The sequence below is a fragment of the Tamandua tetradactyla genome, chromosome 9, assembly GCF_023851605.1.
Source record: "Tamandua tetradactyla isolate mTamTet1 chromosome 9, mTamTet1.pri, whole genome shotgun sequence".
NCBI classification, from domain to species: Eukaryota; Metazoa; Chordata; class Mammalia; order Pilosa; family Myrmecophagidae; genus Tamandua; species Tamandua tetradactyla.
The window spans coordinates 46,240,316-46,267,838 of NC_135335.1; the positions used below are offsets into that span (position 1 = coordinate 46,240,316).

The window sequence follows — 27,523 nt, forward strand, 5'->3', positions numbered from 1 at the left end:
ATAGACGACATTTTCTCGGCCTTAAAACTGTAAACTAGAAACTTATTAAATTCTCCTTTTTTTAAATGCCATTCTGTTTCTGGTATATTGCATTCTGGCAGCTAGCAAACTAGAACACCCACCTTTATCCATTGATCTGTCACAATTTGCTCTAAAATTCTTCTCTCCTGAGGAATGATAAATGAGATATTCCTTGAGCAGGTTTTCACACTCCATGGACATGGAATAGAGAACATGGTCTTCTCTGCTTAGTACCTTCTCCTACAGCTCCTGACATTCTGTACATCAAAAGAAACTAACTCACTGAACATCATATAGATGAGGAATCCTAGGTCCCACAAATCCACTACAGATTCAGCACAGCCTCAGTCCTAGAAGTGTTGTGCGGAAGCACAAGGGAGACTGCCACACAAGGCATCCACCTTGTTGCCAAAAATGAATTCATGGCTTTATGGGGGTATGAATTCTCAGTGTTCATATCAATCTCCAATTGTAAATTTTGGTCTTTAAGAGTATATGAACATTACATTTCAAGTAACTGTACTGCACAGCAGACACTATTGCACTATTGGGAGGAATTTGTTTCAGGCCTCCTCCCTCTGACTGCCTGAGCCATGAGATAATCAAATACCTCCCGAGCACTTGAGTACTCCAGAACAAGGTAGTGGTCTTTATCACAAGCAATGTGTGAGGGCTCCACTTTCTCCATATCCTCACCAACACTTGTTATTTACCTGTTTTTTTTTTTTCAGGACACCAATTTTAGTCATTGTAACATATTACAAATATAATAACATGGTATATATAGTAATATTTTGGAGTTTTGACTTGCATTTCCCTAATGACTAATGATTTTGAACATCTTTTCAAGTGCCTTTTGAAGTACAAAGGTTTTAGTTTTGATCAAGTCTCATTCATCTAGACTTTTTCTTTTGGTGCTTATGGTTCTGATATCACAACCATTGCTAAATTCAAGGTGTTTTAGTTTGTTAAGCTGTCAGAGTGCAATATACCAGAAACAAAATAGCTTTCTTTCTTTTTTTTTTAATACATGGGCAGGCACCAGGAATCAAACCCAGGTCCTCTGGCACGGCAGGCAAGCATTCTTGCCTGCTGAGCCACCGTGGCCCGCCCAACAAAATAGCTTTTAAATGGGGGATTTATTAAGTTGCAAGTTTACAGTTCTAAGGTCATAGAAATGTTCAAACTAAGGCATGCAGAGAAAGATACCTTAACAGCCAAGAAAAGGCAAATGTAGTTCTGGTTTTCTCTCTCAGCTGGTAAGACAACATGGCAAAGTCAGCTAGCTTTCTCTACTGGCTTCTTCAAATGGCTTCCCCAGGGGTCTCTGACTGTGTGGGCCTTGCCAGGACTGAAACTTTTTCCCAAATGCTTCCCTCTTAGAGGACTCAACCCCCCCCCGCCCTGAATGGGTGAAGAGAGACACATCTCCATGGAAACCATCTAATCAAAAGTTACCACCCCACTCTCTATGGAAACAATTAAGAGATCCCCCCAGCAATATTGAATGAGGATTAAAGAACATGGCTTTTCTGGAGTACATGACAACTTCAAATTGGCAAATTCCACCCTTTTGATCCTTAAAACACATGTTCTTTCCAAATGCAAAATACATTCATTCCATCACAAGATCACAAAGCCATAAAACATTTCAGTAAAAATACAAATGCAATGTAAAGTCAGAATGGTACAAAATATCAACAAAGTCAGCGATAGGCATGGTCTGCCTTAGTGAAAATTCTCCCATTTCCATAGGGAGGAATTGGAAGGAAGACAGAAGTCACCAGATCCAAATATTCCTGAAAACATGCTGGGCCAACTTCATTAGATTTCAAGATATGAGACTCATTAATCCTCAGGGCTTTAGAAACTGACAGTCCCACCCTTTCCAAGGGCCAATGCAGTGTCATGGCTCTCTCCAAGTACTGGGGTGAGAAGTGCCACCTTGAAGGACATTGGGAGACCATATTTTCCTTCACTTCAACCTCTCCAAATATTATGGCAACATCTGGGTACTTGCCCATCTCCAGGGCACATGCTCAACCCCCTGAGAACAATCTGGTGGCAAGCAGGTCCCTGTAAATCCCCAAGGATTGGGCTCCACCCCCTCCAAGGCCTGGGACATTGAAACTCCTGTCCTCTGGGGCAAACTCACCGTCTCCAAGTGCCCAGGTCAGTCCAGTCTCCTGGCCCAAGTTTTCTTGGCTTCAAATCTTAGTTTCCATCATTCTCCCTTTGATGTTATTTTTCCTTCTATTTGAAGTTATTGTTCCTACAATTTTTTCTTCAATTTGTACTAAAAGAGACAGTTTCCTCTCTGAACTTATGGTTTTGATATCACATCCATTGTTACATTCAAGGTGTTTCAGTTTGTTAAGCTACCAGAGTGCAATACATAAGAAACAAATGGCTTTTAAAGGGGGGATTTATTAAGTTGCAAGTTTAGGTTTCTAAGCTCACAGAAATGTCCAAACTAAGGCATGCAGAGAAAGACAGCTTAACTCCCAAGAAAGGGCCAATGAAGTTCTGGACTAGCAGTGGTTCCATTTATACAGATCCTATAACACTTTTGCTGGTTTTCTATGAAGCATGCTGGGATCATACCCATCAGACAATAGGAATTTCCACAAATCTTTCCTGGATAACTCCAATCCTGGCTTTTCTGAAATGGCTGACTGTTCCACATTTGGTTAAATCCTTATGTGGGGTATTATTCTCTAGGGTCTCCTTTCTAGAAATCCAGAAGTTTCCAGATCATTAATTTCTGGTTTCTTTATACGGCAATTATTCACTTCTCAGCTTATCTCTTTCCTATTGCATTTCACTATAAACTGCAAAGAGAAACCAGGCTGTATTATGCATATTTTAATCTGGAAATCTCTTCTGCTAAATATCCACATTCATGGCTTTCAAAATTTGCCTTCTAGCCAAAGCCACTAGTCAATTCTGCTAAATGTCCTGCCATTTTAAAACAGAGATCACCTTCCTTCCAGCTTGTAATAACACATGTATCATTTCTGTCTAAGGCTTTTTCAGAGGTATCTCTAAAGTCCACATTTCCACCCACAGTCTTTTCAAAGCATGCTAGGCCTTCTCCATCAAGCTCCTCACAATACTTCCAAGATCTTCCCCTTATCCATTTAAAAGCTGTTCCAGTATGTTAGGTATTTGCAAACCTAGCAGCACCCCACTTCTCTGGCACCAAAATCTGGTTTAGTTTGTTAAACTGCTAGAATGAAATATACTACAAATGGACTTATTTTTAAAGAGGGAATTTATTAAGATGGAAGTTTACAGTTCTAAGGCCACAGGAATTTCCAAACTAAGGTGTCCAGAGAAAGATACCTTAACTCCAAAGAAAGATTGATGAAGTTCAGGGTTTCTCTTTCAGCTGGAAAGTCACATGCCAGTGTCTGCTAGCTTCCTCTACCTGCTTCTTCAAATGGCTTCCCCAGGGAAGAGAAGAGATAGAGGTAGGGGTCTCTAGCTGTGTGGCTCTATCAGCACTAAAGTTTTTTCCAAAATGGTTCCCTCTTTAGGACTCTAGTAAGAAACTGGAATGGGTGAAGAATGGGTGAAGAAACATCACCATGGATACCTCTAAGCAAAAGTTACCACCTACAATTGAGTGTGTCACATCTTCATGGAAACAATAAAAAGGATCCCGCCCAGCCATATTGAATAAGAATTAAAGAACATGGCTTTTCTTGGGTATAGGACAGTTTCAAACTGGCACACAAGGCCATTGAGATTATTCCTACCTTTTCTTCTAAGAATTTTATGGATGGATGTCTTATATTTAGTCAATGATTCAAGCTCAGTTTTTGTTCCTGGAATAAAGAAGGCACCAATTTTCACTCTCTTGCATATAGAAACACAGTTGTCCCATAACAGGTTCTTAAAGACACTGTTCATTTTTCACTATATGGACTTGGAAGCTTGTTTTAATATCAATACTCAAACATGTATGGATTTATTTCAAGATTATCAATTCTATTCCTTTACTCTATATGTCTGTCATTAGGCCAGTATGATATTGTTTTATTATTGTAGCTTCAAACTAACTTTTGATTATTGTAGCTTCATGGTAAGTTTGTAGTTCCAGGAGGACTACAGAAGTATGAGTCCTCCTCTTAGTTCATTCTACTTTGAAAAAATTTCTTGGCTATGCAGAGCCCCTTGCAATTTCATATGTATTTAAAGATCTGCTTTTCCAATTCTAATAAAGTAAAGGCATTTGGAAATTTGACAGAGATTGTATTGAATAAATAGGTCACTTTGGGTAATGCTGGACATTATACAAAATGAATAACTTTTCTTCTCATGAGCAAAGTTTGTCCTTCAACTTATTTGTCATCTTTCCTATTACACCACAATGTTTTATAGTATTCACATCTTTAATTTCCTCGGGAAAATTTATTCACCAGGATTTTGTTCTGGCAGATATTATACATGGAAATGCTTTCTTAATTTCCATTTTTGACTGTTCATTGCAGGTTTATAGAAACACAACTTACTTCTGATTCCACTGTCATTCCCCAGATCCACTCACTGGTACTAAGAATCCAAGGTAGATGGCAGCACAGCTCACAATAGCACATCAGTGTCTCTTGACAGACATACAGAGACTTACTGAGAGGGACCTTGGTCCAGCAAAATTTGCAGCATGGCTCCATGGTGTACCCTATATCCTCAGTTTCAGCAGCAGGGATGGAAGCTCAAACAGGACCGTTCTTCCATGGGCTGAGTTAAAGAGATTTCTCTTCATATTAGGCATTTCCCACAGTATGTGACCAAGAAAATTTCCCCTGCAGTGGGACCCCATACTCTTCTACCAATGGCTAGGGCCATCAGGGCTTCTTCAAGGTTGGAGATAGGAATATGCATGTCACATTTGCCAAAAGAAACATCAAAATAAATCCCTAGGGGAAATGCTCAATCTTCAGGAAGCCAAGGTACAGTCACTAGACATTCCAGGGAGGATGAAGATCACAAGCTCCAGGGAGCTCAAAGAGATGATACGGGAGATTGACCATTGCTGAACACAAACAGCTATAAGTGGGACCTAAACAACCAATACATGCTGCTATGACCTGTTTTCACACTGGTCCAAGGAATGCTGTGTTGTGCAGAATTGAGTTGTGCGGATGTTGTGGCATGGTCCCAGTGTGGGTCAATTAAGCAGTATTCCACCACCTCCACAGATGTCAAAAATACTACCTTGAAAATCCCAAATGCGCTTCTGGGTTAGCACACCTCGAGGAGAAGGTAAGAGTCAAGATGAGGGTCACTGGCTCTTGACAAGTGATTGGGAGGACAGGAAAGGATAGAAGCCCTGAGGGTAAACATACTAGTCAAATCTCTGGTGTTTTGCCCAGGTGGTGTGTGTAATGTCTGCCTGACACCAAGGGGTTGCAGGCCCTTCTCTTGTCTCCATTCAGTTCCTGGGAGCCTTTTAAAGCTAAATCTCCTTTTCTAGATTGGTTTTGAAGGACTTGGAGGTCCCAGATATTCTTTTGATTTGCACCCCAGAAACACTCTGCCTTGGCAGTCTATACACCTCCATAGTCCACACAAAAGAAAAAGAATTAAAAAAAATACAAAATAAAGAAAAGGAAACTGGAGGATAAAACACAAGGAAAGAAAAGGATAAGTGAACTGGAAGATTGGATATCTGAAATCTGACAAGCAAAAGAAAATATAGGGATAAGAATGGAAAAATATGAGCAAGGACTGAGGGAACTGAATGACAACATGAAGCGCACGGATATACATGTTTTCGATGTACCAGAAGGAGAAGAGAAGACTAATAGAGGAATTTATCACTAAAAATTTCCCAACTCTTAAAAAGACTTAAAATTACAGATCTAAGAAGTGTGACATGCCCCAAACAGAAGAGATCCAAATAGACATACTCCAGGAAACTTAACTAATCAGAATGTCAGACGTGAAAGAGAAAAAGAGAATTTTGGAAGCAGTAAGAGAAAAGTAATTTGTCACATAGAAGGGAGGTCCAATAAGACCATGTGTAAATTTCTCAGCAGAAATCATGGAGGTGAGAAGACACTAATAGGAAACATTCAAGATTCTAAAAGATAAAAACTGCCAACCAAGAATTCTATATCCAGCAAAATTGTCCTTCACAACTGAGAGGGACATTAAAACATTTTCAGACAAAAGATCACTGAGAGAATCTGTGACCAAGAGACTGGCTCTGCAAGAAATATTAAAGGGAGCACTAGAGACACAGGAAAAGACAGGAGAGAGAGGTGTGGAGAAAAATGTAGAATCGAAGATTATCAGTAAAGGTAAAAAGAAGAAAAATTAGATATGACCTATAAAATCCAAAAGGCAAATGGTAGAAGAAGTACTGCTGTTACACTAATAACACTAAGTGTTAATGGATTAAACTCTCCAATCAAAAGACTGGCAGAATGGATTAAAAAAAACAGCACCGATCTACATGCTGTCTAGAGGAGATGCATTTTAGACCCGAGGACAAACATAGATTGAAAGCAAAAGGTTGGGAAAAGATATTTCATGCAAACAATCATCAGAAAAGAGCAGGAATAGCTATACTAGTATCCAACAAATTAGACTTAAAATGTAAATGGACAGAACATCTAGACAGAGGGTCAATAAAGAAATGGAGAATTTGAATACAATTAATGAATTAGACTTAACAGACATTTATAGAACATTAAACCCCACAACAGCAGGACACATCTTTTTCTCAAGTGCTCATGGATCATTCTCAAGGATAGACCATATGCTGGGTCACAAAGCAAGTCTTAATAAATTTAAAAAGATTGAAATTATACAAAACACTTTCTTGGATCATAAAGAAATGAAGTTGGAAATCAATAACAGGCAGAGGGCCAGAAAATTCACAGATATATGGAGGCTCAACAACACATTCTTAAACAGCTGTGGGTCAAGGAAGAAATTACAAGACAAATCAATAAATATCTCGAGGCAGATGAAAATGAACACACAACATATCAAAATTGATGGGTTGCAGCAAAGGCAGCGCTAAGAAGGAAATGTATTGCCTTAAATGCCCATATCAAAAAAGTAGAGCAAAAATCGAGGAGTTAACTGTTCACTTGAAAGAACTAGAGAAAGAACAGCAAACTAACCAATACAAGCAAAAGGAAAGAAATAATGAATATTAGAGCAGAAATAAATGAAACTGAGAACATGAAAACAATCGAGAAAATCAACAATACCAGAAGCTGGTTCTATGAGAAAATCAATAATATTGATGGATCCTTAGCAAGGTTGACAAAAAGAAGAGAGAAGATGTAAATAAATAAAATCAGAAATGGAAGAGGAGACATAACCACTGACCCCACAGAAATAAAGGAGGCAATGAGAGGATACAATGAACAACTTTATGCTAATAAACTAGACAACGTAGATAAAATGGACAATTTCCTAGAAAGTCATGAACAACCAACATTAATAAGATTGGATGACCTCAACAAGCCAATGACAAGTAAAGAAATTGAATCAGTCATTAAGAAGTACCCAAAAAAGAATGGCTTCACATGTGAATTCTACCAAACATTCAAGAAAGAATTAGTACCAATCCTGCTCAAACTGTTCAAAAGACTTGAAGAGGAGGGAAGGCTACCTAACTCATTCTATGAAGCCAACATCACCCTCATACTGAAGCCAGACAAAGATACCTCAAGAAAAGAAAATTACAGACCAATCTCTCTAATGAATATAGATGCAAAAATCCTCAACAAAACGCTTACAAATCGAATCCAGCAGCACATTAAAAGAATTATACACAATGACCACGTGGAATTTATTCCAGGTATCCAAGGATGGTTCAACATAAGAAAATCAATTAATGTAATATATCATATCAACAAATCAAAGCAGAAAGGCCACATGGTCATCTTAATTGATGCAGAAAAGACATCTGACAAAATTCAACATCCTTTCTTGTAAAAACACTTCAAAGGATAGGAATAGAAGGGAACTTCCTCAACATGATAAAGACAATATAGGAAAAACCCACAGCTAATATCATCCTCAGTGGGTGAAGACTGAAAGATCACCCCCTAAGGTCAGGAACAAGGCAATGATATCTGTCATCACTGTTATTTAACATTGTGCTGGAAGTTGTGGCCAGAGCAATTAGACAAGAAACGTAAATAAAATGCATCCAAATTTCACTTTCAACCTATATTTGTCCTTAGGTTTAAAATGCATTGGAAGGAAGAAGTAAAACTCTCAGTTTGCAGATGATATGATACTGTATGTCAAAAATCCCCAAAAGTCCACAGCAAAGCTACTAGAGCTAATAAACAAGTACAGCAAAGTAGAAGGGTACAAGATCAAAACCCAAAAATCAGGAGTGTTTCTATATTCTAGTAATGAGCAATCTGAGGAGGAAATCAAGAAAAAAATTCCATTTACAATTGCAACCAAATCAATAAAATATTTAGGAATAAATTTAACTAAAGATACAAAAGACCTATATGCAGAAAACAAGAAATTGCTAAAAGAAATCATAGAACACCAAAATAAATGGAAGGCTGTCATGGTCAGGTTCACGTGTCAACTTGGCCAGGTGGTGGTGCCTGATTGTCTGGCTGGGCAAGCAATGGCCTGTCCATTGCTATGAGGACATTTCATGAGCTTAAATCATTATCATGTTGGCTGCATCCACAGCTAAGGGGTGTGTTTTTTGCAATGTGTGATGCTTAATCTAATCACCAGAAGGCTTTCAAAGAGGATTCAGAAGAGACAATCAGGAAGAAAATCTTCCTGATTCAGCCAGCCAGCCAATCCTGAGAGTTCATTGTCAACCCTGATTGGAGCTGCCAGTTCACAGCCTGTCCCATAGAACTTGGACTCTTACATCTCCATCCATAGTTGCCCAGCCAACCTCTCTTGAGTTTGTTGAAGACCTTCATTGGAGCTGCCAGCTTGCAGCTTGCCCTACAGATCTTGGACACTTACATCCCAATGGTTGTGTGAGACACTTTTATAAATTTTACATTTACAGGTATCTCCTGCTGATTCTGTTTCTCTACAGAATGCTAACTAATACAGCTTGGTACCAGGAGTGGTTCTTAAGAAACAGGATCTTATAAATGGGTTTTACTATTGGTTTTTTAATCTGACTAGACTGAAAGGCACTAATGACTGTTTCCAGTAATCAGGATGGCACTGACAGTCCATGGGGAGAGCTGGCAAAAGAGATAGTCAAAATATCACCATTTGATTCTGCTAATTATATACATGTATGAGGTCAGGCTCTGACAACTTCAGAGTTTTGTGGAATTAACATGTATAGAGATGTTGGCTAGTTGTTGCTAGATATGCTGGATATCTTGATGAGGGAAACAGATGATCTGAAGGTTTCAAATGAGCTTACACCACACAGCCATTGTAAAAGTTTCTATGAGTGCCCTGAAGGAAAATCATATTTCCTGTAGCAGCAGATATGAGATCTCTGAAAACTAGACTCATAGACTCATTGTTAGAGCAGAAACTGCACAACATAAACTGAAATCTGAACCTGCTGTTGAAGTGAGAACACTGATTGGAAAGAAGTAGAATCTTGAAAAATGGGATGTGACATGGATTGATAATGATGGCTGTGTAAATACTGAAACCATAGATTGTTCTGGGTCTTTTCAAGATAACTCCGTAATAGTCTACCTTGATGACACAGCCATCCTACCTCCAGCCTGCCCTGAGGAAATGCTTCTTGACATTCAGCCAGCCTTGAGGAGTTGGCCACCCAACCTCCACCTGTAGGGATTAACCCTTTAGTGCCTGTGAAGCACATAATTACCCACCATGGGAAAACAACCCTTGCTCCTCTGCCTGGAGTGATTAATCCTGTTTAACCAGATGAACCCACAAATGAATGCTCTGAAGTAACAGGATTGGAAGATACTTCTAATACTTTTCATGACCTACATCTGCAATCCTCTTTTATTCCAGACATATAACTAGACTGAAGTCTCAACAGGCCACAAAAGATAATGTACAAAGGTCACTCAGGAGGAGGTACACTATACTCCAAAAGAACTGTAGGAGTTTTCCAATTTATACAGACAGAAATCAGCAGAATATACGTGGGAATGGATTTTAAGGGGGTGAAATAATTGTGGAAGGAATATATACCTGGATCAAGCTGAATTTCTTGATATTGGCCCACTAAGCAAAGATTCTGCATTCAACATTATAGCTTGAGAGGTTAGGAGATGCATTAAGAGTTTGTTTGCATTGTTGGCTGAAACATGGATCAAAATGTGGAAGACATTACCTAAGGCTGAAATTTGAGAACTGCCCTGGTATAATGTAGATGAGGGGATCCAATGGCTTAGAGAGATTGGAATGTTAGGGTGGATTTATTATGGAAAGCCTGCTCATACACCCCAGGAAATGTCCAGAGGATGCACCTTTTATCAGAACTGTGAGAAACAAATTTGTGAGACTAGCTCCATCATCTCTGAAGAGCTCTGTAGTTGGCCTTCTTTGTAGGTCAGATGTCACAGTGAGAACTGCTGTCACTAAGCTGGAATCCTTAAACATCATGGGGATGATCGGATCCTGAATTGGCAGAAGCCAGGTGGCGGCACTTAATTGCTGTCATAATGGACAGCAGTCTCAAAGCAGGAGTCAAAATAATCTGACTCATAAAGACTGTTGGCATTGGCTCGTAGATCATGGGGTACCTACAAGTACAGTAGATGGACAGCCTACCAAATTCTTGTTTTGAGATGCATAAGCATAAAAGTTCTAGGTCAAGTGAACAGAAGTCTAATTTGAGTAACAACAAACAGAGTCACAGCCCCTTAATCAATTTCCAGACTTGAGACAGTTTACAAACCTAGAGTCCCTACAATGAGGGGGAGGCCAGGTCCCTTCAGGGAAGACCCTCTTACATTGCCACATGCTTCATGAAGACACCTGGAGAGAAAGCTAGCAGATGTCACCATGTTTGCCACATGCCCTTCCAGCTGAGAGAAAAATGCTGAGTGTCACTGGCCTTCTTGAACCAAGGTCTTTCCTTGGATGCCTTAGATTGGACATTTCTATAGACTTGTTTTAATTTGGATAATTTCACAGCCTTAGAACTGTAAATTAGCAATTTATTAAATTCCCCCTTTTTAAAAGCCATTCCATTTCTGGAATATTGCATTCCAGCAGCTAGCAAACTAGACCACTGGTTATTAGGGAAATGCAAATCAAAACCACAATGAGATACAATTTCCCACCCACTAGAATGGTTATTAACAACAACAACAACAACAAAAGGAAATGACAAATGCTAGAGAGGATGTGGAGAAAGAGGCATACTTATCCACAGATGATAGGAATGTAAACTGGTACAACTGTTCCGGAAGGCATTTTGGTGGTTCCTCAGGATGCTAGGCATAGAACTGCCAAATGATCCAGCATTCCCATTGCTAGGTATCTATATTCAGAGGGCATGAGTGCAAGGACACAAATGGACATTTGCACACCAAGGTTTATAGCAGCATTATTTACAAGTGCCAAGAGACAGAAACAGCCCAAATGTCCATCAACGGATGATGGCTAAACAAGCTGTGGTATATACATACGATGTAATGTTATTCAGCTGTAAGATAGAATAAAGTCATGAACCATGTAACAACATGGATGGACTCTGAGGATATGATGCTGAGTGAAATTATTCAGAAAAAAAGGGAGAAATACTGTATGGTCTCACTGATATGAACTAACATTAATGAGTGAACTTGGAGAATTTAAGAACACAGGTTATCAGGAGATAGAAATAAGGTAGAGATTGGATAATTGGTGCTGAAGGAATACAGATTGTGCAACAGAACTGACTGTAAAAATTCTGAAATGGAAAGCACAATATTACTTGATCGTAGCACAATAATATAAGTACACTGAATGAAGCTGAATGTGAGTATGATAGAGGGAGAAGGGTTGGGGGTACATATGAAACCAGAAGGAAAGATAAAGGAGAAAGACTGAGATGGTGTAATTTAGGAATGCCTAGAGTGTACAATGATAGTGATTAAATGTACAAATGTACAACGTTTTTGTATGAGGAAGTACAAAGGAATGTCAGTATTGCAGGGTGTTGAAATTAGATGGTATATGGGAAAATGTACAATCAATGTAAGCTAGACTCTATACCCATTAGTAACATTGGTAGATGCTTCCACTGAATATAACTAAAGCATTATGCCAAAACTAAATGTCAACAGGTGAGGGGACTGGGAAAGGGACATGGGCTACTTGTGGAAGAAAAGGAAATGTCTTCCGATAGAGTATGGTGGGGAAGGCAAGTATATACACTTAGGCTGGATTCTATGATGTGTGAATAAAATTATTTAAGAATGAACAGAGAGAAACAAGTGCTAAGGAAAATGTGGAGAAAGAGACGTACCTTTTCATTGTTGGTAGGGAAATGAGAGGGGCAGCTCCTTGGAGCGCCTTGTGTGGTGGTTCCAAAGGAGACTAAGGGTGGGTTTGCCACATGATCCTGAAACCCCATTACTCAGTATATACTTGGAGGAACAGAGTGTGGGGACCTGAATGGACATCTGCACACTGGTGTTTCTGGCAGCAGTATTCCCAATCCACAACGGATGGAGGTGGCCTAAGGGTACAACGACTTAAGGTATGGAAGAGGGAACTATGGTGTATATGTACAGTGGCCTACTGAATTGCCATGAGAAGAAATGAAGTTGTGAGGCATGCAAGTAGATGAATAAATATTATGAGCTGTATGTTGAGTGAAATGTCAAGAACAAAAAGACAAATATTATCATGCTTCAATCACATGGACTATAATATAAAAATTTATTGAACTAAAGCTGAGAGCATGGGATATCAGGTTGGGTATATCACAAAGGATCCTAGATTGTAAGCTCTTACAACAGCCATATATTCAGGAGGTGTAACTGTTAAATCTAAATTCTGAGATACTGAGCTGTTTGTATATAACCTAATCATTTCCAGAAACTTCAGGTATTTATGTGACACCTGAGACTCAGAGTTAGAGCTTTGAAGCTATGAATGTCAGCAGTACCCCATACAGGAACTGTTTAAAAAGTCAAAAAAATGATCAGACATAACAGTAGAGATATGAATGAAGCTGATCTGAATAAGACTAAGGTATATCAGAAGACTGGGCAAAAGATACCATCCATATTTTAAAACTTCAAGTTCTCTGTGAGTCTAAAGAGAAAGATGTAATTATTTGGTGCAAAATTTATATTTTGGGTAATGCATTTCCTAATTTAACTTGTATGGTCAAGTTATTTGAATACCATAAATATATGGAATCTTGAATAGGGCAGTAGATCTTGTTGGTTTGTCCAGGTTAGTGCGATGCCCCAATATATCCCACAGTAATCTGGGCAGTAAATAATGTTAAGTATTCACAAGTTCCCCTTGGGGGACTAGAGAGAAAGGAGGGAATATTAAGCTTCCCCCTTTGGAGAATTTCTGATATTCTCACAAGCAGTGGGGAGGTGCTCTGAAGATCCACAGAGAACTCAGTCTTATGTGGTTTCCCTTGTATGACATAGATTGTTTTACTCTTGCCACATTCAGGATTTTCTGCTTCTTTTCAACATTTGACAGACTGATTAGTATAAGTCCTGGCCAGGCCTATTCTGATTTATTCTACTTGGAGTTCACTGGGCTTCTCTGAGTTGTACATTTATGTCCTTTATAAGGGTTCGGAAATTTCTCCCCATTATATCCTCAACTAATTTTCCTAGCCCTTTATTCTTCTCTTTTCCATCTGGGACAAGATTCTTATATTTGTGCACTTTATTTTTTCATTTTCAAATTGTATAATATAACACACATAGAAAGCAAAGCAAAGCAAAAAGTAGTTTTCAAAGCACTTCAACAACTAGTTACAGGACGGATACAAGTTTGTCATGGGCTGCCATACATCATCTGATTTTTCCTTCTAGCTGCTCCAGAACATTGAAGGCTAGAAAGAACAAATATGTATGCTTTATTTTGTTCGTCATTTCCCCGAAGTCCAATTCAAAATTTTCAATGTTTTACCATTTTTTCCTTTGTGTGTTTGAAATCAGTTTCCCTGTCCTCTAGTTCACTTATTCGTTCCTCTGCCTCTTCAAATCTGCTGTTGTGTGTCTCTAGTACATATTTTTATTTGAGCTACAGCATCTTTAATCTTTGTGATATATGCTATTTTTCTATTTATTCTTTCAAATTCCTCTTTATACTCTTCTAGTGTCTTCTTGATCTATTTTATGTCATTAGGCATACCATTGATTTTATTTAGTAGAGTTATATGAATATCTTTTATTAGTTGTTCCGAAGTCTGTGTCTCCTCCAGTGTTTTAATTTGGTTACGAGGCTGGGCTATGTCTGTCTGCATCTTGATGTGCTTAGTGAACTTCTGTTGCCTTTGAGGCATGCAAATATACTGATAGGTTATTTTGGAAGTTGATTTCTTTCAGTAGTCTAAAGCTTTGTATTTGTGGGCTGGATGTGGACTAGGATGTGGGTAGGGTGCAACAGTGTGGTGATGGGCTGCAGTGCAGATAGGCATAGGTTGGGATACTATGCTGTTGTCTGTGAGCATGGGGAGCAGGGCGCAGAGTTGCAGAGATGTGGTGTGGGGGCCACTGGGGTGAGGTGCAGCTGAAGCAGCCTTGGAGCACAGAAGCAGGATGTGGTGTGGGGGATACAGAGGTAGGGCATGGAAGGACGTCAGTGGGGGTACTTCACAGATGCACAGGAACTGAGATGGAGGTAAGATACAGGAGAGTGGATGAACCATGGGAACATGGGTACTTTTTTGTTGTTGTTGCATGAGCAGGCACCAGGAATTGAACCCAGGTGTCCAGCATGGCAGGTGAGAACTCTGTCTGCTGAGCCACCATGGCCCACCCAACATGAGTATTTTTGTCATACCACTAGGCATGTGGGAAACTTAATTTCATTGTCTATTTTTATTTCGCATGGGCAGGCTACGGGAATTCAATTTTTTTTAATGTTTCTATTCACAAAACAACATACATTCTTAACATATGAACATTCCATACTTGGTGTACAAACAACAGCTCACACCATCATCACATTGTTGTATATTCATCACCCTGATCATCTCTTAGAACATTCGTTTCACTCCATAACAATATAAAGAAAAAAGAAAAAGCTCATACATACTGTTGTAGTTTGCTAGCTGCCGAAACGCAATATATCAGAAACAGAATGGCTTTTAAAAAGAGGAATTTAATAAGTTGCTAGTTTACAGTTCTAAGGCCAAGAAAATGTCCCAATTACAAGTCTATAGAAATGTCCAATCAAAGGCATCCAGGGAAAGGTACCTTGGTTCAACAGGGCTTATGAAGTTCAGGGTTTCTTTCTCAAGTGAGATGACACATGGCAAACACAGTCACAGTTTTTCTCTCATCTGGAAAGGCACATGGTCAATGCGATCAGGGTTCCTCTCTCATCTGGAAGGGAACATGGCAGACACGGCATCATCTGCTAGCTTCTTCTCCTGGCTGCTGGTTTCATGAAGCACCCCAGGAGGAATTTTCCTTCTTCATCTCCAAAGGTTGCTGGCTCATGATCTCTCTGCTTCGTGGTGTTGCAGCATTCTCTGCTCTCTCTGAATCTCCTTCATTCTCCAAATGTTTCCTCTTTTATAAGACTTCAGAAACTTATCAAGACCCACCCAAATGGGTGGAGACATGTCACCACCTAATCCATCTTAACAACCACTCTTGATTAAATCACATCTGCAGGGAGATGATCTGATTACAGTTTCAAACATACAGTATTGGATAGGGATTATTCTGCCTTTATGAAATGGGATTTTTATTAAAACATGGCTTTTCTAGGGTCCATACATCCTTTCAAACCAGCACACATACAATACCCCTTACTCCTCCCTCTCATTGATCACTAGTATTTCCATCTACCCAATATATTTTAACCTGTTCCCCTTATTTTTTCTCTATACCCCTTACCACTCCTTTTCATTGATTACTAGTAATTCAATCTACTCAATTTATTTTAACATTTGAAGAATTTGTTTTTATTTCCAGATTTATGTCAAAGAATTCCAGCCATTTCTCCATGGAGATCCAGTGTTTTAGGTTCCCTGCTGAATCTCCAGGACCTGGCTATTTCCTTGTACACAGAATACAGTCTAAAGGACTTAAGAATGAAGAAATGAGTAATTTTCAAAACTTCCCTTCACAGTGTTCCTACATACCCAACATCATATGAGGGTTATAATTTTGTATTTTTCTGGTATTTCCAATCCAGATGAACTAATGAGTGTTCCACAGAATGAGGCATTGACTACATTATGTGTGTAATCAGGGTGTGACCCCTGGAATTTAGGTCCTATTAGGTTTATTTTGTTTTAAAGGAATACAAAATACAGATTATATTCATCTTGAGAAGAAGCTGAACCAGGGCAGAACTTTGGGAGAACAAAGTGCTGTTTTCATTTTGAACCTGTCTCACAACTTGGTTGACCTTCCCAGTCTTTCAGCTTTTGAGTTCTGATGAATTTTTGAAAAACCACCTATGAATAGGCTTCACTTACCTACACTTAGATGAGTTCTGAGCATATTCATACTTTTTAATATCAAACCAATTTTACATTTTTTGTGTCAACTTTTGCCTCACAAAACTAATTTCCTAATTTGACTGTCCATTCCCATTTTTCTCTTGAATCTATGTCATTTTTAATCGCCTCTTTCAAGAGTCTAGTCTTATCTTAATGAATATATTTTTCACAGTATAAGGCCAATAATTTTCCTGAGAAAACTGGTTTGGCTTTGTGACTTTGAGAGATTTATGTAACATATTCAAATATTATTTTTCTCCATTACATATATTTTAAAAACTTGTGCTTTATTTAGAGGCTTTTCCAACTGTTAATTCTCAGATCCTAGATTACATTTTCTGCCTGCCACTATTTTATGATTTTATTTTCTTTTGAACAGAGAATATTGGTTATACTTTCTAAATTGTTTAGGTTTTCTGCCATCTTATTTTATGAACCATTTGCTTGCCAAGTTCATGATCTCTTTAGAAAGGATAGATGTTCTGTTTTGGAAGTGGTACTTTCATATATACATTTATTGAATAATTGTAGATTATTTTATTTTTTAGAAAGCAGTAAGGATTTATATTGTCAATATAAGTAAGATGGGCTGAGATGGAGTCCTGCATGCTAACCCCATGCCAGCGAACCAAAGCTTAACTAAGGTTCAGTGTGCTGTAAGTGCTCATGCTCCCAGAACCTGAAACCCAAGAATCAATCATAACTTGCCAGCTCACTTTTCCTTCTGTAGTTTAGGTTCCTCTAAGTCAAGCCTAAACCAAATAAGGAATTCTATCCTGCACCAAACAATAAGAATTCCTTAAAGAATACATTTTTCTTCTTGACCAAAATGGGGAAGATAGAAATGAGACAAAATAAAGTTTCAATGGCTGAGAGATTTGAAACAGAGTCGAGAGATTATTCCGGAGGTTCTTACGCTTTATATAGATATCCCTTTTTAGTTCATGGTGTATTGGAGTAGCTAGAGTGAAGTACCTGAAACTGCTGAACTGTATTCCAGTAACCTTGATTCTTGAAGATGACTGTATAACTATACAGCTTCTACAATGTGACTGTGTAATTGTAAAATCTTTGTGGCTGATGCTCCCTTTATGGCAGATGAATAAAAAAATGACAAAAAAAATAAATAATGGGGGGATAAGGGGTAAAAAAAACTTTACTAGGTCTGTGCTCACACTTGGCTCCTGCAAAAGCAGCCCAGGCACCATGTTGTCCCAAGTGCCATAAAGCAGGAGCAGGAAGCTGGTACCAGCTTTGGGAATTTGGAGTTTCAGGCAAAAGCACAGGCTCCCCAATTTGCCTTATGATTATAGTGTCCTGGAGACTGAATATTAACATGATAATGCAGCTGCACCATAGCAAACACCAGGCTGCGTATGTGAATAATGAACATCACTGAGGAGAAATATAAAGAGGTGCTGGCAAAGGCTGATGTCACAACTCAGGTAGCTCTGCAGCCTGCATTGAAGTTCAGTGGTGGAGACCATATCAATCATACCATTTTCTGGACAAACCTGAGCCCTAACGCTGGCAGAGAACCCAAAGGGGAATTGCTGGAAGCCATCCAGTGTGACTTTGGTTCCTCTTATTAATTTAAGGAAAAGTTGCCAGCTGTATCTGTTGGTGTTCAAGGTTCATGTCGGGGTTCACTTGGATTCAATAAGGAACAGGGACACTTACAGATTATTGATTGGTCTAATCAGGAGCCACTGCAAGGAACATGTCTGATTCCACTGCTGGAAACTGATGTATGGATGCATGCTTATTGCCTTCAGTATAAAAATGTCAGACCTGATCATCTAAAAGCTATTTGGAATGTAACCAATTGGGAGAATATAAGTGAAAGATTATAGAATTTGTAAGAAATAAAATATTAACCATTACACTGAGTATATAAAACTCTTTATGAGTATTTTTGTATCAGTGTAGAATCTGCAGCACAGTAATAAGCCTCTCTATTGTAGCATTTCTAAATATTGCTTATTGAGATATTTCACAAATAGAACTCAATGATAAAATTTCACATTTTAAAAGTCTGAGCAACTGTCTGAATATATTCAGTGCTTTTGTCTTTTGATGGACTTTTTTTTAGAGAGCTAAAATAGACTAGGAGGCTATAATTGTCATCATAAAAGTCACAAAAAGAATCCAATCCTTATACTCTGGGAGCCGGTAGGAAAGCATTTATAATTTTGCTTCACTTAATTTATAGGAAGTCCAGTCTTTTGAACAGTTACTTAGCTGTAAAACCCAATGAAAATATTCAACTTTCAGATGAAAAATGTTTTTGTTTGTAAGTAATCCTCTGTTCTGTATCATTTCTTATAGATCTCACCTAGTGGTCTGTAATTATTGGTAGTCATGGTTAATACCAATTTTTATCAATGAAAAAAATTTGATTGCTTATCATAACTGCTTTACTACAAAGAGGTAGTTATGTATTTAAATTTGTTTGAAGACAGAAATATAAAGACTTAAATGTGACATTTTGTCTTCAAACACAGATAAATATATACATAGTACAGAAGTATCAAAATGGACAAATTAAGGCCTAGTTTATGAAATCAATGGCAGGGATTAAACCGGTTTATCTGGGTTCCCAGCTGCCTCTCACCACCCTTCTTTTGGTCCTATTCATGAGCGCCCCTCTCACAGGAACTGTGCTGCTGGTCACAGAACTACTTCCCAAGTACAGGCAAACAGATATTGGGACAAGGCCACCCTCAGAACTAGCAGTTATTTTCTTTAATGTACAGCCACAATAAAAACTTCACATTGTTTTGTTTCTTCAACAAAGGAAAAACTATACTCATAATACAGTGAGACAGCATGTCGAATCATGTTCCTGTGTAGTTTTTGAAAACAGACTTAGAGATTACTTAAATGTAGTAGGGATAATTTTTGTATTTGGTTTAACCTTGTCATGCATTTTCCCATGTTGCTTAATCATTTTTCTAATGACTTTTAATTGCCATATATTTTATCAATTGGACATTTCCTAATCTACTTTAGAGCTCCATTACTGGATATTCCATTTGATTTCAATTATTATTTATTGCCAGAAATGCTTTAGCGAGCATCTCTGTGCACACAGGCTTTTCCTTCAATTGGAATATTTTCTATGTAGGAATTTTCTTAAATATTTAGTAACAGGATGTTTTCTAATTTTTAAAAAAAGTTTTCATTTATGCCTCAAATTTTAGTTTCCTATTTTTTTTCATGGAAAAATGGAGTAACTTAGCAATTTCAATATTGAAGACTGAAATTTTTAAAAATTTAAATTCAAGGTACTTTTCTCCTAGAATTCAATTAGAAAAGCAGGCTTTTAGAATTGTCAAAAATGTTGATGAGAGAATTGGTAACTACATATTTGTGTACATGCTTATGGATTGAAAATACTCTGGAGATTCTGATGTTCACCCTTTATATACCACTGTAAAGTAACTTTCATGAAGCTCAAATGGGAGTCATCTATTTACTGCTTCCCTACATGAATAAGGAAGTGAATTCTGTCTAAACGAACTATCTAGAAAACCAGGAACTTTTTGAAAGATGCGCTTTTGAATACAAATTGTCTGTTAGATTGTGGTTTCTACTAAGCTAACATATATGCAGACACTACTGATTTATACAAAGCTTTCTGACTCCTACTTACCTGTAAGAGATAATAATATTTAACATTGAAATTTCTTCGGGGCTCTATTTTTGCTTTGACTTCATGTTGAGAGAATGGAGGAGGGAATCAGGGAAAAATATATTTCAGTGAAAATGTTTTTTCCTCTGTGTCAAATAGATTTTAAGAGACTAAGATACTTTAAAACACTTAGCAGAAAATGGGACATTAAGATTCTGTTTAAAATAATATGGGAACAAAGGTTAAAATAAATTGAGTAGACTGAAATATTAGTGGTCAATGAAAGGGAGTACTAAGGGGTATGGCATGAATGAGCTTTTCCTGTTTTCTTTCTTTTGCTGGAGAGATGCAAATGTTCAAAAAGTGATCATGGTGATGAACATACAACTATGTGATAATATTGTGAGCCACTGATTGTAACCATATCAAGAATATTTGTATGTCAAGAATGACTGTAACCATGTCAAGAATGTTTGTATGTATGCCAAGAATGTTTGTACGTTTGTTCATTGTTTACAGTAAAAAATATATATAAAAAGATTCTGTTTAGCCCTGTTTTCATAATAGAAAAGGAACAGAAGAAAATAAAGTTGCAGTTTCTTCCAAAGGAAAAGTGTAGCTCCTCCAAGAGGGAATTTTGTGACCAATTCAGCAGCCTCTATTCTACTACTGGATACATCTACTGGATGCATTCACAACACCTTAGAATGATCAGTGCTGGAAAGAAACAAGGAAGCAAAACTAATACTGTTTTTGAAACAGTCTCTGCTGCTTGATTGTTGTGTAATAAACTTTGAGGCTGAGAGATTACAACTTTATTGTGAATACAAATACTCAAATTTGTGATCTAAAAATGAGCTTTGAATTTCTCTTGAGTTCCTTTTAAAAAGTAACATCAAAACCAAAAAATTTCAAGTGAGATCATTGTGTTTTACAATTTATAGCTAAAATTAGGTATTAACATAAGTTTTATTTTCTGTTTTAATTTCAGGGTGAAAAAGCTTTCTGTTTGAGAAAGCTCTTCAGAGAATGTTTTATAAATTACTGTTTGTCATTCTCAGTCATGCCCTAATGGTCCAGCAAGGGTATATCCTGTGTCTAAGATATGCATCAAACCTACTACACACTGAAAATCCTATTAAGTCCTGGATAGTTCTTGTGTCATTAGAGAAACAGTTATTTTCCCCAATAATGATACAATTTTGAGTGTTAATAATCTATTAATCACTAAATAAAGTCAAGTAGATTGAAATACTAGTAATCAATGACAGGTATGGATGTATTTTTTTTTGTTTTCTTTTTATTTCTTTTTCTGGAGTGATGCAGACTTTCTAAAAATGATTATGGCAATAAATACACAACTATGTGATGATACTGTGAGCCAGTGATTGTGTACTTTGGATGGACTGTACGTGTCTAAAGATATCTCAATAAAATTATTTTTTAAAATGATTACATTGTTCTACCTTTATAATCTGTGCTCTTGCTCTCCCTCTACAGAGCTCTCCCTCAATTTCATGATTTGAATATTGCACAATTTGTGGATTTATTTATTAATAAAAGTGTGATATCCAAAAAAAATCTGAGCCCCTGGACTTTTGGTACAGTCAACAGGTTCATTTTTGTTACTGCTAGTTTCTCTGACTGAGATCCCACACAGAACCGTAAGTCTCCAGAGCAGCAGAGGTTGCCATCTCTTTCCCCTGGAAGAGGGAAGACATGACAGGCTGGTTCCTTAAGAAGAAAGAAAACAGAGTTTACAAGTAACAAGGGAATTCTCTCAACCATGGTCCAATTGTGGACCATGTGCTGAAAAATATATGCAGAGCATAGATAGACCTGAAGTAAAAACTAAAGGAGTCAGGAGTTTTTAACCGAAGAGAGAGGTGGGTGGGGTAATGGGAGAAAGAGAGGCTTTTTGATTTGGAAAGCACAAAACACTGGAAAAGGGCCGGACTCCAAGAAAAGAGGGTACATAGAGCCTGGGGACATACAGAGCCAGGTACCAACTCCAGCTCTTGATTAGCAAACCCAGGTTGCTGGGGTCAGGTTCTGAAAAGGCATTTCCCCCCTTGTTCTTTTCTTTTTAGTTCTGAACAGCTCAATAGATAGAAATGCAAGTTCTTTAAACTTCAGCACTGCCCCACCCAGGGGTGGAATTAAGGCATGTCTAAGAGATGATTGGGGACAATTTTCTAAAGGTATACTTTGCCCAAGAAAAGGAGGGCAGACCCCAGCTCAACTGACCACCTTCCTTCTGGGAATTCAAGTCCCACAGGGTGGAAAAACAGAAATTCACCCACTCCCTCAACCTCTGTCTCAAACTCACCACTGGAAGAGGGAGGCTGCAGAAATTAAAGGCACCACATCCCTTTAGAGTGTGGGATGCTGTGGGCAGACAAAGACCACATGCTGGGCAGGGCAGGAAAAGCAAACAGTCTTGAGACTTCATAGGAAAGTCTGAAACCCTGCTGGTATTCACACTCAGGGAGATTTCATACTGGCTACTCTCTCCTCCGGAGACATGGACCTGTCTGGTCTGAGAAAATATGTCTGGGGTTGGTCATATTTTAGGAGACCCTCCTCAAAAAAAAAAAGAAAGGTTCCATGTAGGCAGGACAAAAAAACAGAAAAACAAGACCTGTAAAATTCTGATTAGTCAGATAGAATCTAGGCTAGAGGTCTACAATAAATTGAACTGAATGCCAAAGTACAGATAGATAACAAAGCCATTTAACAAGAAAAACTCTTGGTAAGAGAATGAAAACATCTAGAATAAACTAATTAAGGAAATCAAATGTCTAGACAGCCGCAAAAAAATAATACTTGGAAAAAATCAAAGATAAGGCTCAGCCAAAGGACAAACCAACATTTCAAATGAGATACAGTAGTAGAAACAACAAATTCAGGATGTTCAAACATGTGTGCAAAATCCCATCAAAAATCACATAAATGAGTGGAGGGAAGATATGGCAAAAGAGATGAAGGATATAAAGAAGACACTGGTCAAACATAAAAAAGAACTTGAAAGTTTGAAAAAACAAATTGTACCACCTACAGGAATGAAAGGCATAATAAAAGAGATGAAAAAGCCAATGGATACCTACAACTGTAGACTTAATGAGTCAGAAGAAAGGAACAGTAAATTAGAGGACAGGACATTTGAAATCCTATGCACAAAAGAAAACATAGGGAAAGAAAGGGAAAAATATAAGCAGGGTCTCAGGGAATTGAATGACAACATGAAGCACACAAATAAACATGTCATGGGTTTCCCAGAAGCAAACGAGAAGGGAAAGGGAGCAGAAAGAACAATAGAGGAAATAATCACTGAAAATTTCCCATCTCTTATGAAAGGCATACAACAACAGATCCAAGGAATATAGCATACCCTACAGAATAGATACAAATAGACCTACCCCAAGATACTTACTAATCAAATTGTCATATATCAAAGAGAGAATTTTGAAAGCATCAAAAGAAAAGCAATTCATCACATACAAGCTGTTTTAGTTTGCTAGCTGTTGGAATGCAATATATATATACTAGAACTACAATGGCTTTTAGAAAGCGGAATTTAATACGTTGCTAGTTTACAGTTCTAAGGCCAAGAAAATGTCCCCAATTATAGCAAATCTATAAAAATGTCCAACATTTTGGACATAAGGCACCAATAAGAAGTTACCTTCACTCAAGAAAGGCCGATGAAGTTCAGGGTTTCTCTCTCAACCAGAAAGGCACATTGCGAATACAGCAACATATTCTAGCTTCCTCTCCAGGCCTCTTTCTTCATGAAGCTCCCCCAGGGACATTCTCCTTCTTCATCTCCAAAGGTCGCTGGCTGGTGGACTCTCTGCTTCTCATGGCTATAATGTTCTTGTGACTCTGCTGTTGCTCTCCTGTAGTTCTCTTTCTCAAATGCTTCCTCTGTTAAAGGATTCTAGTAAAGTAATCAAAACCCACCTGGAATGCATGGAGTCACATCTCCCTCTACTCAAAAGTTCATACTCACAACTGGGTGAGTCAGGGTCTCCAACCCAAACACATTTCCAACCTACATTATTGAATAGGGATTAAGAGAAACAATTGCTCCCACAAGACCAATTAGGAATAAACCAGTACCCTGGAAAGGGTACATGAATTCTTTCAAGCCAATACATGAGAAAGCTTGATAAGACTATGTCTGGATTTCTCAGCAGAACCCGTTGAGGCAAGAAGGCAGAGGTATGATATAGTTACGATTCCGATAAAAAAAAAAACTGCCAACCAAGAACCCTATACCCAGCAAAATTCTTCAGAAACAAGGGGAAGATTAAAATATTTTCAGACAGTCACTGAGACAATGTGTGAATAAGAGATTCATGCTACAAGAAATACTAAAGGGAGCACTACAGGTAGATAGGAAAAGACAGGAGAGAGAAGTCAGGGGAAAATTGTAGAAATGAAGACTATCAGTAAAGAGAAAAAAGGGTGGGCCACGGTGGCTCAGCAGGCAGAGTTCTCGCCTGCCGTGCCAGAGACTGGGGTTTGTTTCCTGGAGACTGCCCATGCAAAAAGAAAAAAATTTTAAAAAGTGAAAAAAATAAGATGATACATAAAATCCAAAAAAACCAAAATGGTAGAATGACTGCTTTCACAGTAATAGCATCAGATGTTAATGGATTAAACTCCCCCAATCAAAAGACATAGACTGGCAGAGTGGATTAAAAAACAGGACCCATCTACATGCGGTCTACAGGAGACTCACTTAAGACCCACAGACTAATATAGGTTGAAAGTGAAAGGTTGGGAAAAGATATTTCATGCAAATGACAATCAGAAAAGAGCAGGGGTAGCTACAATACCCAACAAATTAGACTTCATATATAAAACCATTAAAAGAGAAAATGGACACTATGTATTAATAAGAGGAACTATTCTATAAGAAGACAAAACAATCATAAATATTTAGGCACCAAGCCAGAGTGCTCCAAAATACATGAGGGAAACACTGAGAACACTGAAAGTAGAAGTAGACAACTCTATGATAATAGTTGAGACTTGAAATCCCTGCTCTCATCAATGGAATAGACCATCTAGGCAGAGGATAAATAAGGGAACAGAGATTTTGAATAATATGATAAATGAACTAGATTTAACAAACCTTTACAAAACATTACACCCCAAAACAGCAGGATACAATTTTTTCTCAAGTGTTCATGCATAATTCTCAAGGATAAACCATATGCTGGTTCACAAAGCAAGTCTCAATAAATTTTAAAAGATTGAAATCATACAAAACACTTTCGGGATCATAAAGGAATGAAGCTGGAAATCAATAATAGGCAGAAGGCCAGAAAATTCACAAATATATGGAGGCTAAATAACACACTCTGAAACAACCAGTGGGTCAGAAAGAAATTACAAGAGAAACCAGTAAATACCACAAGGCAAAAGAAAATGAAAATAGAGCATATCCAAACTTATGGGATGCAGGAAGCAAAGTCTGCACTGGCCTATCACCAGTTCTTTGTCCATCTTGCTTTCATTTCAGAGCTTCTCATAAAAAAAAACTGTTTTCACCATTTAAAGACAGGTATGTTTAATGGGACTTTGCTGTTGCACAATTCAAGAGCCAACCATTTCTAAATAAATGATTAATATTGGGCTTGTTTTTAATATTGCATCTCAGATGTTTTCTTGTAGGAAGAGCAACTGAAATTCTATTTACTGAATCATAGCACTTTGACTCCTGGTCCAGAGCATGCCAAGCCCATGCACAGAAATGCCACACACCAACATGGATGCCCTGAGCTGTGAGAGCGCCACAGGAAAATGAAGCTGTTTAACTCCTTCTGGACTGTGTCCAGTTTTATTTATGAGCAAAGCCAAGGGGCAACCCAGGCTCTTGCTTAGGTTGAATGGGTGACACTGTCGAAACTTAAGATTATTAGAAAATTTAAACTTCATTTCAATGCTACGTAAAATTTCTGGTATCAGAATAAAGAGATATCATAGTGAATTAATTTCATATCATATCCTGGAAGTACGTTATTTGTTTTTTCAAAGTTTTATATGCAGGTTTTTGTTGTATCTATATCCTCATCTTCTTTCCACTGTTCTTTCTAATGATCTAAAGGTTTCATAGTCATTTGAACCTTGTACAGAATATAATTTATTGGGGACAAACACTTCAACTTTTTTTTTTTTTTTTTGCATGGGCAGGCACTGGGCTTCGAACCCAGGTCTCTGGCATCAAACACTTCAACATCTAGCAAAAAAAAAAAAAAAAAAAAGTGGATTCACACCATGATCATGCATAGTCAGAATTGACTGGTGTTCTACTCACATAAAATTGCATAAGACAAGCCTTTTATATGAAGCCAGATACACAAGTGGCTTTAGAGGGCAGTTTTTTCCAGTGCAGTTGCCTTTCCAGCCGTGAGCAGTCAGCTCTCGTAACAGCAGAAGTTGGGGAAAATTTCTACTTTTTTACATTTTCAGTGGTTCACGTGGGAGCAGCTAAAGGTCCTGAGTCCTGATGTTACTATTTGAAACATTCTGATCCATACAACTGCAGAGACAAGGTTTCCCCAATGCTAGTTAGCTTTCTTTGAAAAGTGGAAAGGTCAATGCCTCCTCCAGTTTGAAGTCATCGTGACCATATTACCAATGAGCTGAAATGATTATTTACTCTTTTGCAGTGAGCACCGCAGCTTATTTTCTTTTCAAGCCCTTTTTCACGCATCTGTTCAACAGTTGAAAAACTCAACATCCTTTCTTGATGAAAATACTTCAACGGTTAGAAGTAGAAGGGTACTTCCACAACATGAGAAAGGGATATATGAAAAAAAACACAGCTAACATCATACTCAAAAGGGAAAGACTGAAACCTTTCCCTTTAAGATAAGGAACAACAAGGATGCCCACAGTCACCACTGTTACCTAACATTATGCTGGAAGTTCTAACCAAATTAATGAGACAAGAAAAAGAAATAAAGGGCATCCAAACTGGAAAGGGAGAAGTAAAACTCTGTTTGCAGATGACCATATGTTGAAACTTCCACAAAATCCACAGTAAAGCTACTAGAGCTAATAAGTGAGTACAGTAAAGTATCAGAGTAAAAGATCAATACCCAAAAATCCATAATGTTTCTATACACTAGTAAGGAGCAATCTGAGGAGGAAAGTAAGAAAAACAAATTCATTTACAAAAGTATACCAGTTTGGAGCGATTATGTACCATAGAAAAGCCATGTCCTTTAATCCTCATTCAA

The 27,523-nt window shown here is 37.9% G+C and overlaps 1 long non-coding RNA gene and 1 pseudogene across 3 annotated transcripts in view; one reads left to right on the forward strand and one right to left on the reverse strand.

Moving 5' to 3' along the window:
- The window catches only part of LOC143647079 (uncharacterized), a 100,765-nt gene that overhangs the window by 33,472 nt on the left and 39,770 nt on the right, over nt 1-27,523 (reverse strand). The window lies entirely within an intron of this gene.
- LOC143647076 (superoxide dismutase [Mn], mitochondrial pseudogene) lies at nt 17,955-18,502 on the forward strand (annotated as a pseudogene).